The sequence below is a fragment of the Hyperolius riggenbachi genome, chromosome 1 (assembly GCF_040937935.1).
Source record: "Hyperolius riggenbachi isolate aHypRig1 chromosome 1, aHypRig1.pri, whole genome shotgun sequence".
NCBI lineage: Eukaryota > Metazoa > Chordata > Amphibia > Anura > Hyperoliidae > Hyperolius > Hyperolius riggenbachi.
Window position 1 is genome coordinate 462,018,937 of NC_090646.1, and position 13,568 is coordinate 462,032,504.

The window sequence follows — 13,568 nt, forward strand, 5'->3', positions numbered from 1 at the left end:
TTCGCCCCATTCAAAGTGCTGTGCGCGCAGCCAGCACTTTGCTAGCCGCGCGCACAGCTCGATCGCCGCCGCTCTGCGGCGATCGCCCGCACGCAGCGGCGGAAGAGGGCCCCCGCCAGAGCCCTGCGCTGCCCGGACCAATGAGTTCCGGGCAGCGCTATGGGCTGGATCGAGTGCGCCTGACGTCAGGACGTCGGCTGACGTCCATGACGTCATGCCGATCGTCGCCATGGCGACAGAAGAAGCCAAACACGGGAACGCGTTATATACGCGCTCCCCTGTTTGCTATTGATGCCGGCGACAATCGCACTAGAGGGCCACATGTGCCCTCTAGTGGTGTTTCATGTAGCTACCACTCTGGTAGCTTTACATGAAACAAAACAAAAAAAAAAGAAAAAAAAAAAGGATTTTTGCCCATTTGGCAAAATAAATTAGCCGCCAGGGAGGTTAAGAAGGAAGGGAATTTGGAAAGATTGCCCTGCAGTAACAACAAACAAGGTCCCTGGCATTACAGGCAACCTATACTTACAAACGGGTTGTTTGTAAATTTAATTTGTTTGTAAGTCAAGTTGTGCCATTCATAGTGAAACTTGGATAAATAATATACTTTCGGAAAACTCTGGATTTGATCTTCTAGCGTATCTATGCTCCCCAATATTTGTTTTTTGTTATGTACAGGGCTACAGAAGATGGTGCTATATGAATAATAAATAATAATTTGGTTGTTAATAGTGCACTTTTAATGTGTTTTTAACTACTTACAAAATGATACTGTAATACGTAATAACAAAAATAAGTACACTTGAGTACACAACAGTATACATGAAGACAACTTTGTTTGTATGCAGAAAACGTTATAACTCAAGTTGTTTGTAAGCAGAGGACTGACTGTATACAGTTTTGCATTACACAGAATAATCGGAAATTCCTTCTGTTTTAAGAGGGCAAATTTCTGTTTTTCATTTCATTTTAGTAAGGAGGTGTTTTGGTCTATTTCAATCCCTTACACACTCCTTGGAGTTTTGGTTCACCATGAGCTTGCTGGGCAATCTGTAACACTGGGTGTTTCAAGTCCTACTCTATGAAACAATATTAATCCATATTAATCCATGCCATGCACTGATGAGGATAAATCAATCCGAAACAGTCTGTATGCATTTTGGATTAGTTTGACTCTAAGATAAACAAGCAGACACATCATCATCATTGCATTCCAGCGGTTCTTGAGGTGTTTTTGGCTATCAGGGACAACAAATGTTGATTTGCATATTCAGCAGTGATGCATTGTGGGGCACCTCAAACTGCACTCCAACCTGAATAATCTTAAATACCGTCTTTCTTTTTTACAGAACTTATAAAGTCAAACCAAACTAGCCTGTAGCATCAAATGCGCATTTTACCACTAGATGGCATTGCATACCATTTAGTTCAACATTCGTAAAAGAACTTATGCTAGGTACACACCATACAATTTTCTGTTAGGTTTACCTGGCAGATAAATTTAACAGAAAATCTAACAGAGAATTGTATGGTGTGTATGTGGCATGGCATCAATTCATCTAAGGGGGAAAACACTGTAGGGGACATAACTACAAATCATGGTGCCTCCCAGGAAAACTTTATGGAACTCCGCATTCCCCCCTCATGTCCACGTGTCAATGTAAGTAGAATGCTAAGGTGCAGAGGCAGTGATGGGATTTAATGCTCAGGCTAACTATCACGTTGCTCTGCAACACAGGTGGCTGTGCTGTGCATTATACAAAAACACATGGCACTTGCGTTTCTGCTGCAGAGCTGACCCCATTCAATTATACTCAATGCAATAGCTCTGCATTTTGCACAAAATGTGTGTAGCGGTGTGTTTTCAGAATGTACTGCTGCACATTAGTGACTGATCAGATGTCCCTGCGATTCGCACGCTGAGATGCGCTGCTGAAATCAGCTAAGCAATGCGACAGTGTGCTGGGGATCAGTTAGGATAAGCTGAGGAGAGGTAATCATTGAAAGCAAAGTATCAGAGTATCAACAACTGCTTTGCCAATACTCTGCTGATTGGAATCTGGTTCCCAAACAAACCATGCTGATGCTGTTCCAGGCCACCGGGATTCTCCCATTGCTGTGACAGATTGCAGATTGCTGGTGGGGAGTAATTTCTATTAAGGTCTCACCTGGGTGACTGGTAACTCCATGGCAGGGCTGGATTTCTGGAAAGGACACAAAGGCTCAGGCCTTGGGCAGCTACTGGATAAGGGGGCAGTTGGGCATAGAAAAGGGAAGAGGAGGGAGGCTGCACATTGGGAGTAACAGTTGGAAGAGAGGGGCTGCTGTACATTAATGTTATGGCTGGAAGAAGGGGCTGTGCAATGGGAGGAGAGCTGCTGTACATGCAGTACTGGGGTGGGGGGCAGTTGGACAGAACATGCAGAAAGAGGTTGCTGCATATGGAAGAGGACACTGCAAATGGGGAACAAAACATTTAAAAGGGCAGATATCAAACACAAGATAGGTATAATATATAGTATAAAACACTTTGCAGCACTGCACAGAGGTTGTATGTTTTCCTTGGTTTGCATGTTTCCTCTAGGCAGTCCAGTTGCTTCCCACATACCAAAGATGCACTGGTATTTTTCTGGCTTTCCACCAAAACAGTCCTAGGCTATGCTAAAGCTAGGTACACATACTAAATGTGGCATCTCCTGCCAGAAGTAGCTCCATCGTGCACCATGCCGTTGTGCCTTTTTCCCCATACTGTGCTAGAGCTATGCATCGGTACAGTGCTCATTTCCTGCAGTGCTGCCTGCAGGTTCAAGCCTGGTCATGTGCATGTATACATACATAAACTTAACCAGCCATTCCCTTCCTCATTTTATCCAAGTCGCATAAGAGAATGTTAGAAAATCTGTGAGATTCAAATCCCGATGTTAAATATACTGTCTGTCTTATCCCACAGAGCCATATTAATCCCTGTCATGCACAGCCAAGTCCGAAACAGGCTGTCTGCATGTTGGATTGATGTGGCTCTGTAAAATGTAAAGCTATAGGCTTGCTATACATAAGTGGTCCTGGATGCTAGCCTGGCTTTCAGGGGCATAGAGATAATTTGATTATTCAATAGTGGTGCATTGTGGGTAATCACAGATGTTCACTTAAAGCTGAATTATTGTAAATTCCTTCTGTTTTAAGAAGGCAAACCAAATTAAGCATTTGTACAGAAAAACTGATCCGTGTGCTCCGGACTTGAAAACTGAACGGAGAGTCCGGATTTGGCACTTTTTCCTGGAGCACGGATCCCCACAGGGGCAATACAAAAACAGACCTCCTTTCACACACAGAACTTTGCACACAAAACTGAGGCACTGCCTAATTCTTTCCTATTGGCCAAAAAATGCTGAATGAAACACCCGTTCAGGTAGCCAGATGCCAGGCGCAATTGAAAAAGGCTCGGTTCACATAAAAACATAAGCGACAAAAGTACAAACACTTTAAAAAACTAATCTGTTTGAAACGGATCAGATCTGCAAACCCTCTAATGTGAACCGAGCCTTTTACTGACAATATCCTGACACAGAAATTTACCTGTGGGTTTTTTTCACCTTAAAGGGAAGATCTGAGAAACCCCCCTCCCCCCCTTAAAAAAAAACTACTTAGGCTCAGTCCACATTAGGCACATTTGCAGAGCGGAATCCGGGTCCGTGCTCCGGGTTTGAAAACTCGGAACGCAAACGGATCCGTTTTTCAAAATGCTGTCAAGTTGCAGCATACGTTTCCAGTCCGGATCCAGGGTCTGGAGGGGGCTGCCATGCCGGAGGGGGTAGCAGTCAGGAAGGGGGACAGCGGGCACAGCAGCAGGGAGGGGGGGGGGTCAGACCTGGGACCCCCCTTCCCCACTCACCCTCCAGTTAGTTTCTTTTAAAATGTATCTATCTGCTAGCGGAGAACTCACTCACTTCTTTGTTCCACTGCTAGCCGCGTCACTTCCTGCAATGCCGCCCAATGAAGTACAGAGGGCGGTCCGACCCCCCTCCCCGCCGCTGTACTCGCTATCCCCCTTCCTGGCTGCTTCCCCCTCCAGCCTATTAGGAGGCACCTATGACTTGAGAAGAGGCGCAGGCAGTAGGCAATCTGGATCTCCCTCTGTGTCTGTGTAGAGCAGGGGTCTCAAACTCAATTTACCTGGGGGCCGCAGGAGGCAAAGTCAGGATGAGGCTGGGCCGCATAAGGAATTTCACAATCGCGGCGCATCGCCACCTCTGCCCGCCCCTCTCACTCTTCCTTCACAGAGGAGGAGAGGCGCGATCCGTGCGGCGATTGACGTCAGGAGGGGCAGAGCTGAAGCTGAAAGCTCTGCCCCTTCCAGGAAATGCCGGCGGATTGCCCCCCGGGCGATTTGGGGGCTCTGCAGCCCTCGTTTAGCGGCGGGGATGCGGCGGAGCACTGAAGCGAACTATAAGGAAGCTTTTGCCGGCAAGGGCCACAAAATATTGTATCGAGGGCCGCAAATGGCCCGCGGGCCGCGAGTTTGAGACCCCTGGTGTAGAGGGAGATCCGTTTTTGCATTGCCTGCCACTACCCCTCCGTGTAATCGGGCTCCATGAAGTCCTATCCGGGGTCCGTGAAGTTTTTAAAGACGGATCCCCCACAGATCCATTTTGAAAGTGAGTGAAGACGGCTGCTATATTTAACATTGGTATCCATGGCTCTGGTTTTGGTCCGGGCCCTAAAACGGAGCCACTGATACATTTTTACAAGTGTGAACCGGTCCCGAGACTTCCTCAAGCCCCTGGCAGCTAATATGTCCCTCACCGCAGCTACGGTGTCCCCGGATCCCCTCTGTTCCCGCTCGCGATTGCGCTCATATGGTCTGGAACATTCTGCGCAGGTGCAGCAGTACTGCGGCGAGGGACATATCGGCTGCCAGGGGCTGGAGAAAGCCCCAGGTAAGTAGCACTAGTTTATTTTTCTTGGATCTTCCCTTTAAGGACGGAAGCAATTTTCCCCGTAGCCAATTTTCCCATTCATTCGCCAATAACTTTATCATAATTGTATTTTTTTGCCACGACTCAGGCTTTTAGGGGGTGATATTTGCTTTTAGTAATTACTTAACTTTCTATGCGTTTTAAAGGGAAAAACAAGGAAAAATGAAAAAATACACTATTTCTCCATTTCCATCCCCTATAGTTTTAAAATAAACAAGGCAACTGTAAATAAAAGCTGCACATTCTATTTGCCCATTAGTCCCGGCTATCACATTTAAATTATGTTCCTAGTACAATGTATGGCGTCAATATATTATTTGGAAATAAAGGTGTATTTTTTTCTGTTTCTACCCCATCAATAATCACAAGGCCATATTTGCTACAATAATAGTAATATACGCTCATTACGTACACAATAAAAATGCTTAGACCCTTAGGGCTCATTTCCATTATGCAGTGCAGGAGCCGTGCGCCAGCGCGGCTCTACGTTGTACATGATTCCCCCAGGGACAGCACTTGTTATCCCATTATAATGAATGGGATCGCGGGCGCAGTAGACCCAAAATGCATGCAACCACGTGCTGTGATTCAGTGGTGAATGTATGGATGGAATGCATATATGGAAACATCAGAGAGTGCTGTCTAAGCACTCTCTGATGTCCCTGCGATTGTGTCAAACGAGCCCTGAGGTAACTATTTATGTATGTTTTTTAAACATGTTTTTTTAACCAGATCCGGACCGACGTAGTACGAATCTACGTCCAGCAGGTGATGCTGCGGCCCTGACTGGATGTAAACTCTATGTCGCATTGAGCGCGCGTACCCGCCGATCTGTCCCCGCCGCAATTTGCTCGCCCTGCCGTCTCTATGACGGCAGAGCACTGTGAGCCGGGCAGGAGCCGGCTTTATTGGCTCCTGGCCCTGTCATCACTGTAAGCCAATCCTATTAGCTTACATTGATTGACAGGGTCAGGAGCCAATGAAAGCGGCTCCTGACCAGCACAGCGGGGACAGAGCGGCGTGACCGGTGGGAGCGGCAGATTTTTGCAGTGATTCGCCGGGAAGTGCTGTTTTATTGTACCAGCAACCTCTGGTCCTTAAGGGGGCAGAGGCTGCTGGTATCAAAGTGGTTAAACAACCCCTCCTTCGCAAAAAACTACCTACCTAACCCTTAAACCCCCCCACCTAAAGCCTAACCCCACCTGCACAAACTACCTACTTAACGCCTAACCCTTAACCCCACCCCCCCAGAGCTACCTAACGCCTAAATAGCTAGCAAACAGCCGTTTCCACTAGCCGTGGTGCGATGGTTGCATCACATCCATGCCCCCCCCCCAAAAAAAAACTCCTGCAAATTCTCGGGCACTGCCTTAGTCAGCTAAAAATATCAGCATTTGGGTCTGATGTAAAACTGGGCACCCAAATTTCTGCTCTGGAGCCTATTGCCGCTCGGGAGACTGTTAGACGGCGATCTCGTCGTCTATTTATACCGTGCAGCGCTGCGATCAGCAGCAGCGCTGCACTAAGGACAGCCGTGTGACACGGCTGTCCCCCTGGGGGAAAAGAGAGCGATCGGCAGTGATAGACTGAAGCTTATCACAGCCGATCGCTGTGATAGGCTGGCTGGGGAGGGAGGGAGGCTGGCTGGGGAAGGGAGAGGAAAGAGTTTTTTATTTATTTATAATACTAACATAAATATTTATTACAAAAAAAATAAACAACTGGGGGGGGGGGGGGGGGGGCGATCAGACCCCACCAACAGAGAGCTCTGTTGGTGGGGGGAAAAGGGGGAATCACTCGTGTTCTGTGTTGTGCGGCCCTGCAGCTGTGCCTTAAAGCTGCAGTGCCCATTTTAGCCAAAATGTGCCTGGTCTTTAGGGGGGTTTACCACTGTGGTCCTCAAGTGGTTAAGCCAAGGATCAAGTAGCAATCCCTCTGGACAACATTTTATTGTATCGTATGTGTTTGCATTTGCAGTCTGTGGCAGGAATTATATTGGGATCATCTCTTAGGGCTCGTTCACACTAGAGGCACTTTTTAATTTTTTTAAGCACTGGCGATTTTTCAAAATCTTACACCATGCTTTCCAATGCGCTAGTTCAGATTGGGGCTTTCCGATCTGAAAAGCTTTGCATTTTCGGGGTGATTTTGCGATTATGGGAGGTATAGGAAAAGCGCAAAGTGCTAGAAAAAGCACTTTTGCCAGCGATTTCATGGGCTTTTTTTCCCGTTAATTTAAATGTGAAGTGTTTCCAGGATTTTTAGGTCCTTTTCCCTTAAAAAAGAAGGCCTAAGACACCTAGAAATCGCAAAATGCCCAAAAAGCGCCCAACGCACAGAAATCGCCGGGAATCGAAAAAAAAAAACACCCAAGGCGAACGCGATCAGAGCGCAATGTGAACAAGGCCACATAGTTTTTGATGACAAGAAATCTTGCCTATCCATTGAGCTTACACGTTTGAGGAAGACTTCTGGCACAATGCCAGGCTTGCAACATCTTTTGAGGAACTACAAATCTTAACGTCCTTGTGGGATTTCTAGTTCCACCTCCTTAGCTGGAAAGCCGCAGCTTGCTGAAGTCTGGTCATAACACAACTGATGGTTACATTACTGACTTCACATACTCCGACTACAGAGCTGTGTGTTTGCAGAGACGGGGGACGTGGGAGAATAAATAGGCGTTATTCTGAGGTTTGGGAGGAGATCAGGGAGGGAATACAGTATTTGCAGGGAAAGGGGGGTGGGGAAGACTGCTTGCTTGGTAGTGTTTGACTCTGAATGAGGTAATCACGCTTTCAGCACAGGGACAGGTGGGGTTGGGGGTCTTGCAAAATGTCCTGTGCTTTTCCTTTCCTCCCGTAGCTGGCTCAGGCGCTGGATGGAAAGTCACACAGTCATTACTGCGGATTCCTAGCGAGGAGCTGCACTGCTTTGTGGATTATCTACTACTCCTCTCCGGAAAGTTGTTTCTCCAGCCGGTGACCTCGCTTCCCTGCTTGTGTGCTTCTCTCTCCGGAGTACATCCTTGTGCAGCAGCTCAGCTTACCTGCCTGTGTGCTTCTCTCTCCGGGGTGCATCCTTCTGCTACACCCGCCACAGCTCTGTTTTCTGGACTCAGGTATGTCCTTCATGTGGATGCTTCAGGAAGATCAGTCACTGATGCTACGTACACACGACAACGATCGTTCGTTGAGAACGATGAACGAACTTTTAATTGATGAAAGAACGACCTATGTAAAGGTAGTTTTAAAAGGTGTGTAACGATCTGATCGTTAGAACGAACGTTACATCACGTAAAGCAACTATTGCGCCTGTGAGAAAATGAGAAGTTTCACAGAGAAATGGTGAAATGCGCATGTCAAGCCTAGTACGAACCACCGTTTCCAACGATGTACTACTTTTGCAAACGATCGTCGTTGGTTAAAATCCGCCGAGACAGAACTTTCTTTTGTAGCGATTTGGCTCGTTCGTCGTTTGCCTTAATAGTCGGTGGTTCGTTTTTTGTAACGATCGTCGTTGGTAAAGATCGGGGAACGATCGTTACAAACAACTATAGTCGCATGTGTGTACGCACCTTGAGAAATCCCTAACCTTCTGCAAACTCCTAGCTTCACAATTTCTGATGTTTGACTTGGATAGCTATTTAACAAGTTTATGGCAACTCAACGTTTGAGTTTGGTGCAAATTCAGCTGATTATTCTGAGACTAGCTCTGTTGAGAAACCCAGAACAACCTATCAAAATCTTCCCATTCACACGTTCAACCACCGTTGCCTGAAACAAATGGGTAAGGACAGGGCAGTGGTGAATTGTATAAGAAAAGCAGGGTGGTTTGCAGAACCCTGAGAACGGACACATAAGGTGCGTACACATGCACTACAGCCGCCACCGTCGCCAACGACGGGTCCGTCAGACCCTCCCGCTGGGCGGACTTCCAGGCGACAGGCTACTGTCACCTGAAAGTCCACCCAGTGGGAGGGTGTGACAGGCCCGTCGTTGGCGGCCGTAGTGCGTGTGTACGCACCTATATACCTACACCTATTTCCCCCGTTTATTTGGCACCGCAATTGTTCGCAGATCTTTTGATCCCTACAATGTCCATTTACAATATTTGATGTTTCATACTGTTACTCCACTGCATTGGGTTATTTCTGATAATTGTCTTTTGTATTATTATGCAGAACATCAATGAAACTTTGAAACTAAAAAAAAGTGTGGTGCTAGTCTACTTTAAGGGACCCTGCAGGAAACCTCATAGGTAACAGTTCTCTAATCACAGCACCCTCTACAACACAAAGCATTACGATTGGCTATATAGTGTGGGCATAGTTTACTACAACATACTGGTAACCTAGCAGTTGTAGAGGGTGCCTTCCACCCAATTACGTTAGTTAAATTTCCCTATGAGGATTCCTGCTGGGTCCCATAGTAGTAGGGTCCCAAGTAGACTTGCGCCAAAAGTGGTCCACTAAGCAATTATTGTCCATCTAGACAGATCTGTCTTGGTAGATCGGTTTGGACATGTATTGAACAATAATGATTGCTTCATTGAAACTACTCGCATATTATGCACTTCTGGGTCCTCATTTTTGCACCTCTGCTAATGGTCCGATTGGCAGGCTGTTGTTGTGCTGTTGTGGAATTCAACCATGCTCTGACATTGTTTTGTCACAAACCGTCGAGAATCGCTCTTTTTCTAACGATTGAGCATGTGCACAGAGTTTTTTAAAACTGGGAGAACTACAATGTACACATGCAGAGGTCACCTTGTGTCGCCACTCTTCCTTCCCCTTTGTTCACCTGTAGGTTATCAGCCACCACTGTAGCAGTAGCAGCCACTGATTCGCAGCCGCTACTAATGCCAGCAGCAGTAACTACTGATTAGCCGCTAACTGCACACAGTATATGGGTTATTTCCCCTGGAAATGTTTTGACAGTGTCACAGGAATAGTGTATCTAGTGTACTGGCAATAAGCAAAAATTGTGTTTCATTTTGCTAGTTCGAGCTCAAGAATGGCAATACGGCTCATGGCCTAAATAGTTTGGACACTCCTAGTCGTGGTAGAAAGCAGCTGTGCAGCAAGCCGCGTTGCAAAGTGGCCATTGTGCTGCACTGCCATGCAACACTGTGGGACATTGGGTATCATTCATAAAAGAGCTGTCGGTAAGGAGAATCAATGCGGGAAAACGCCGCTGCCGGTATTTTAGAGTTCTGGGTGGACATTCATAAAAGTGTTCAGGTGCGATAGCACTGCAGAGATTCCCCGAACTAGGCTGGCGGTAGGCTTGCGGAGACACAGGAAGCTGCCGAGTTGATACATTTCTCCGTGTTCTGCTTTACTGCAGCTGCCTGGGAGGTCTGTGTCTCCATTAACTTTACATTGTTTTCGCCACATCAGGGGGGGCGGTATTTCCCGTCCTCCTACCGCTTGAGGTAATCTTTATGAATTACCATTTTGTTACATTTTTGACGAAAATCCCCGCACAAGGCGGTGATTTATCGCTTTTCATGCGGAAGGAGGGCTTTATGAATGCCGAACTTGCTAAGTGTTCGGTAAAGTCAGCTGTTTTAAGCATTTCCGCATGCGGAAATGTTTTATGAATGATAGCCGTTGTGTTCCCTGTATAACAGAAATGCTCCCTCCTCCCCTCCTCCCCTTCTCCCCCCTTCCGGAGGGAGGAGGGTCTCATCTGCCAGGGAATTCCAGTATTTCAAAAAACAGCTTATATACCATGATAGGGATTTGAACCCAGGCCTCAGTGTATGGTAGGCAACTAACATATCCATTGTACCACCAACACTACTAGCTGAAAGTAGCTGAAAGTAGCCTAGCATGTACCATTTATGCTTAACCAGCTGGGCGGTATGGACGAGCTCAGCTCGTCCAGTACCGCCGGAGCCTGCCGCTCAGGCCCTGCTGGGCCGATTTGCGCCAAATAAAGTGCAGCACACGCAGCCGGCACTTTGCCAGCCGCGTGTGCTGCCCGATCGCCGCCGCTCTGCGGCGATTCGCCGCGAGCAGCGGCGAAAGAGGGTCCCCCCAGCCGCCTGAGCCCTGCGCAGCCGGAACAAAAAGTTCCGGCCAGCGCTAAGGGCTGGATCGGAGGCGTCTGACGTCAGGACGTTGGCTGACGTCCATGACGTCACTCCGCTCGTCGCTATGGCGACGGTGTAAGCAAAACAAGGAAGGCCGCTCATTGCGGCCTTCCTTGTTTATTCTGGGCGCCGGAGGCGATCGGAAGAACGCCTCCGGAGCGCCCTCTAGTGGGCTTTCATGCAGCCAACTTTCAGTTGGCTGCATGAAATAGTTTTTTTTTTAATTTAAAAAAAACCCTCCCGCAGCCTCCCTGGCGATCTTATCAGAACGCCAGGGTGGTTAATGCAAGAGAAAAATTAGACAAGACAAATCACATTTATATCACACTTTTCTCCTGGCAGACTCAAAGCACCAGAGCTGCAGCCACTAGGGCACACTCTATATAGGCAGTAGCACAGATATGTAGCCAGACATGGCCTTGTATTTTGTGTTCAACAGTTGTCAAGAGAAAAATTAGACAAGATAGCAGTGTTAGGAAGACTTGCCTAAGGTCTCCTACTGAATAGGTGCTGGCTTACTGAACGGACAGAGACGAGATTCGAACTCTGGTCTCCTGTGTCAGAGGCAGAGCCATTCACCATTACACCATGCAGCAAATTTTCTAGCATTGTAGGAACTGTTAGGGGGATCATAACTGGTGAGTTTCGGGCCCCTAGGCCGAAGAGGTCATAGCCTAGGGTCACAAAAACCTGTTTATTTGGGCAATTTCAATGGTGGCAATTCTGAGGTACATAAATTGCAGCCATGGCCGTTAGCAACGTCTGAATTTCACGAAATGTCTCATGCAGGTAGAAGACATATTGTTAGACTTGGAATCCAAAGATGGGGTCCCTACATCTCTGCAAACCAGAGTTACAGGGGTCCAAAATTGGTAAAATCCCCCATAGGCTTTCATTGCCTCCCTATTTCACTTTCCAAAATCTCACATCTTTTCAAAGGGCAATTGCTCAGCAGTGGCAAATTTTCTAGCATTGTAGGGACCCTTAGGGGGAACATGACTGGTGAGTTTTGCCACTGCTGAGCCATTGCCCTTTGAAATGGTGTGAGATTTTGGAACAGTAAATAGTAGGCCCAATGAAAGCCTATGGGGGATTTTACCAATTTTGGAGCCCTGTAACTCTGGTTTGCAGAGATGTAGAGACCCCATCTTTGGAATCCAAGTTTATTTTACCAGTAAATGTTTATTTTAGTCAAAATTGCTCTACTTTTTTATTAGTTTTTAATTTGGATGAACGTTTTCGTTGAATCAAAGTCTAATCTTTGAAAATAGCATATAGTGTATGATAGCCTTTTTGCCATTGCTGTTAAAGTATACAGAAATACTCGATGATGATTTTGGCCACACAAATTAAGAACGTTTGTTTGAAAAACGTTACCTAAAGCTATGTACTCACATTGCGATTTTTCCCTACGAACGATATTTTGTTTTTTTAAATGACGGGCAGTCGTTTCCGTGATATTGTGACTAGGGTTCAGTCACACGACCATGTGAACGTCGCTTAGTGTTGCGCCGCAATAACAACCGTCATGGCGGATCAGATCTCTAAGATCCCAGACGACTCACGCGCAAAGTACTGCAATTGCTTGAAGTCTCTCGTTCGCTCCCGACATGTAGCGTCGCGTGATGACGTGCATACCTCCGGGCAGGAAGAAGCATCGCTTGACGATCGTCGTGAAGGGGATGTCGCAGGATCTGTCGGGCGGTGAGTATGGGGCTTAAGGGCCAAGTTACCACCATTGTTATGGCTGGCTGTTTCCCTGTCAGCCTTGACCTCCAAAGACTTAAAGGGACACTTAAGACTAAAAAAAAAACAAAAAACAAAAAAACTAATTTTTTACTCACCTGGGGCTTCTACCAGCTCCCTGCAGCTGTCCCGTGCCGACGCAATCTCGTTCGGAACCTCCGGTCCCCGCCAGCAGCTACTTCCATTTTCAGCGACAGGCTTGGGAACGCGAGTGATTCTTCGCGTTCCTGGCCGCAATAGCAGTATAGAGGGCGCTATTGCTCACGTTCCCAGGCCTGTCGGCCGGGGACCGGAGGATCCGAGCGAGACTGCGCGGGCACAGGACAGCTTAACTTTTTTTCTTTTCTCCTCCAATTGCTGAGTCACCTCAGCCTTGCTTGTACACACAAGTGAGCAGAGGATCATATAAAACTCTTTTCTAAGCTCTTTTGTGGAGCGATGTGTTTTTTTTTTTTTTTTTACACTTTTCTCTTACTCTTTGACCCGGAAATGAATAAATACAATGTATTTATTCATAAAGGCGTTTAGGAAATCGCTATTCAAAGCTCTTTTTCAAGCACTTTGCGTTTTTCCTATAGTTTTTATTGAACACAAATGCTCCGATAATGGTACTGGAGCCGTGTTTGCGATTCATTTTGAAAGCAGAGCACTCAAGTATGAACACTCTGGCCTGGTGCACACCAGAGTAGTTTTTCTGAGCGTTTTGAGTTTTTAAATCTGCTGCTAATGTTATCCTATGTGTCTGTGCAC

The 13,568-nt window shown here is 46.9% G+C and overlaps 1 protein-coding gene across 1 annotated transcript in view; it reads left to right on the forward strand.

Moving 5' to 3' along the window:
* The first annotated feature begins 7,770 nt into the window (after nucleotides 1-7,770).
* Nucleotides 7,771-13,568, forward strand: part of TRPV4 (transient receptor potential cation channel subfamily V member 4) — a 142,894-nt gene continuing 137,096 nt past the window's right edge. The window contains exon 1 of the mRNA XM_068239279.1: nucleotides 7,771-8,094. The gene's annotated coding sequence lies outside the window, so the exon portion shown is untranslated. The remainder of the gene's footprint in view (nucleotides 8,095-13,568) is intronic.